Source organism: Gymnoscopelus braueri (assembly GCF_963280865.1).
Source record: "Gymnoscopelus braueri genome assembly, chromosome: 4".
Lineage (NCBI taxonomy): Eukaryota > Metazoa > Chordata > Actinopteri > Myctophiformes > Myctophidae > Gymnoscopelus > Gymnoscopelus braueri.
In genome coordinates, this window is record NC_137605.1 from 8010470 (window position 1) to 8014475 (window position 4006).

The window sequence follows — 4006 nt, forward strand, 5'->3', positions numbered from 1 at the left end:
TGATCTAGAAGCTCAGAAACACGTTGCTATCTGAAAAGTTGTGAGATTGTAGATCGGCTATTTTCAGAATGAATCAGAATCAGAATCAGAATCAGTTTTATTGTCACATCACAGGTTTACAAGGTAAAAAAGTGGGTGAAATTCGTTTTTGTACATCGTTCCCATCGCAACGTTAATTTCCATAGAAAGAAGAGGGGGGGGGAGGAAGAGGGGTGGGGGGCAAGTGGGAAGGAGATCAAAACAAGAGAGCAAGCAACAGTCCAGACAAGGCCAGACAAGTTATCTACATATTTACAAAGTACCTGAGATAATAAAAAACTAAGGTGCCTGAGCATAGCAGCAATGTATGTATACTGTGCATGTTATACTTATACTGTGCATGATATACATATGGACGTTAAGGTGCTTAGAGAAAAAAGAGCACAATAAAAAAGACAAAAAAAAGTCAGTGCGTTATACATGGGATTAAGGTGCAAAAGGTCAGTGCGTGTCCACCTAGGGTGGACTGACCCTAGTATAATCCGCAAGTAGCTCCATGAGGGAGTGCAACAAAAAGTCATTTGTACCTGGTGTAGTCCACAGGTGTGTCCGAGGGGGAGCTAAGTCCAAGTCATTGTCCCTGGTATAATCCACAGGTGTGTTCAGGAAGAGCCAGAAAAGTTTTGCACCGCCTGCTGTCAGGCTGCTGAACAAGGCTTATGCCTCATTCAGCATTCTGACAGCAGCCGGATTAAAACTACACCAGGACCTGGTGGTGGAACTCTTGATACTGCGGTAGAGCCCCTTGCCCGGTCGCGGTCGTTGTAGGGGTTTGAACAGTCTGTGACTTGGGTGTATGAAGTATGTCATACATTGCAAAAACATACCCTCTCAAATAAGCATTTCATGTTATCTTTACCCTTTGCACATGTATTCATTGATACATTCATGTTTTTTGCAATTCAACTTAAATGAGTCTGCATCAAGTGAGGCTTGAACCGGCAACCTTGCAGTCATGAGGCACTCACTTAAGGGAGAAGCCATTGGACCAACAGACAAGACCTGTGAAAAAATAGATAACACAGCAGCCGATCTACAAGCTCAGAAACACGTTGCCATCTGAAAAGTTGTGAGATTGTAGATTGGCTATTTTCACAATTTTGTCATATATTGCAAAAAATACTCTCTCCAAGAAGCATTTCATGTTACCTTTAACAGTTGCGCATGCATTAATTGATACAGTCATGTTTTGTGCGATACAATTGAAAAGTAGCCAGCAAGAGTTGAGGCTTGAACTGGCGACCTTGGATCCAGAGGCTGACGCTGAAGCGAGACGCCATTGGACCAACAGACCAGAACCAGTGAAAAAAGAATTCACACTAACACTAACACTAAGATCACTCGTTCACAAACCATTTACCAATAGAGAAATTGTATGTCTCCTCGAAACCGAAACCAGTGAAAGCAGCCGATCTACAAGCTCACAAAACGTTGCTATCTGAAAAGTTGTGAGATTGTAGATCGGCTATTTTCACAATGAAGTACGTCATACATTGAAAAAACATACTCTCAAATAAGCATTTCATGTTATCTTTACCGTTTGCACATTTATTCATTGATACAGTCATGTTTTTTGCATTTCAACTTAAATGAGTCTGCATCAAGTGAGGCTTTTGATTGGTTTCAGTGATATTTGGAATGACCCTCAAAATTACCGCAAAATTTCAAAGAAATGTGAGTCTGCATGTATGTGTTAGGGGCAGATGAATAATTGTCATAAAACTGCAATATTCATTGGCTCATTAAAGCTTTATTTTCTCACTTATGGAAAATCTTTGCTGCTTGTTTGTCGGCATAAGTCCAAAGTTCATGTGTAAAACGTTTCGTGCAGATTACTCAAAAATCCCAGGAGGATGTTTTTCATATAATTCAAAATGGTGGGAGATCTAAAGGTCAGAGGTCAAAAGTCAGAGGGTGAAAGTTGTTCATCATGAGTAGACGCATATGTGTATTGAAGTTTCATGGCTGTAGGTCAAACAGGGCATGAGTTGTACCTGTTCAAAGTTGGCATTTTGCTATAGCGCCACCTTTTGACGAAAGATTGTGAGAATTATTTCTTGATAGTTTTTCATGACCATCTACCATATGGCCGAGTTTCGTAAAAAGCGACAGCACGGTTCAGCCAGAACTGCGAAAAGTGGCAGAAACAGAATACTGCCAATCTTAAAACAGGTCCAGAGCTGAGCTCTGGCCCCGTAATAACCTGTGTCCAATGAAGACACAAGCTCTTATTAATAATTTTCATTGGGTCAATATTTATAAAACTCAGATAAGACGTAACCACTATTAACCTATTTTGTCCATGTCATTATAGGAGAACATGTCATTACAGTTGGGACACATTTTCAAAACATGCATTATCTCCCAGCCCACAAAGAGTTGTCAAGCCTGGAAGATTAGCTATTTTCGCTACTTTTGTATGCTGTCATGCAGCAAAGTATAAAAGTTTATGAAAAAAACATTAAAAGTTTAGTTTCTTTGTTAATTGTTTGAGACCAAACTTGCCGAAACAAACCAAGTGTAACTTTGCCTGGTGGCATTTCCCACAGAAATGTCTTGCATGCACGAGGAGCAGAAAGCGGAGCAGATATACAAGCTCATAGCGTGGCACCAAGTGCCGCGCTATGAGCTTGTAGATCTACTGCTATTGTACACTGATGGGCCACTATGTTATTTATGTAACCATTATACCATGTTTTAACGTGAATTACATCCTGTAATAAAAGTAGGATATATATATTCATCCTGTAAGCAGGATGAATAGGCCTACATCATCCTGTAATAAAAGCCACAACCTCTATGTCCTGCAGCCATTTGGAATATTATTATAATACAGGTTTTGCATCTACGAGGCTCATGTTGCTGAGACTCACAGCTCCATTACAGTTTCTGTGTATTCCCATACATCTACATGTCCTCTAATTTGCCTTCATATTTTGAATCACACGAGCCACTACACAATAGAGAAACCACACAAAGACAGCATTATACTTGGTTTCATATTCTAGTTTCAATACCTATGATATCAGATTCCTTTACAGTTGGCAGAAGCCATGTGAACGTCCTCTATCTCACCAGGAAATCAGGTTTCCCATGCAAATAAACCCAACTTGGCACGCAGGAACAGTCCTATGCCCAACGTCCTCAACTGAACTTGTTTGAAATTGTTCCGGCAGTTATTTTTTTACAATAGCTGACAAGCAGGCTCCAGCTTGAAAACAAACTGTTCAAACGGTAAGAGCACGACAATGACAATAGAATGAAAAAAGAACAGCATGGTATTAAGAAATATTGCTAAGCAAAAGGCAAGTGAATGTGGTTGTCTGGCTGACTGTAAATGAAGGAATAATGTGACATAAAGAATACTTGTTAATACATGATGAATGAAAAAATATATATATTGTAAAACAGTGCCTGGGGCAGAGTTTCTAATGGCTTTTTCCTACTGATGAGGCTTATATTACTAAGCCATATCACATTATGAAGAATACATTCTGTGTGTTTAGTTTTAAACCCATTAGCTGTGAGGAGGTGGAGACAGAGCCGGATCCCTGAACGGGCCTGTTGGGCCCAAAGGTCAGGGGGGTCCTCTAGAAAACTGGGCCAACTGAGACCTACTGTTCCAGAGCCTGACCCTGACTGTTCAAAAGCTGAAATAAAAAAGCAAACATAATAAAGATATATGTTGTTATGAACAACACTGATGATACGTCCCAGGTGCATCCATGTGATGTTTTTTCTTTATAGTTATTCTATTTATAGTGGCTCATAGGAATAGACTACGTGACAACCAGGAATAGTTTGGTGACCACCGGAGAGACGGTTGACAGCCGGAATGTAGACGGCATCCGGGAGCAGTATGGGTTGGCGCCCGAGCCTGTGTCTTCCGTGAGGAAGAAGCCCAACAAATCCACAGTGAGGCCTTTAAGTAAGGCCATTCAAGCAAGCCGCAAGTGGAGCCTGCAGT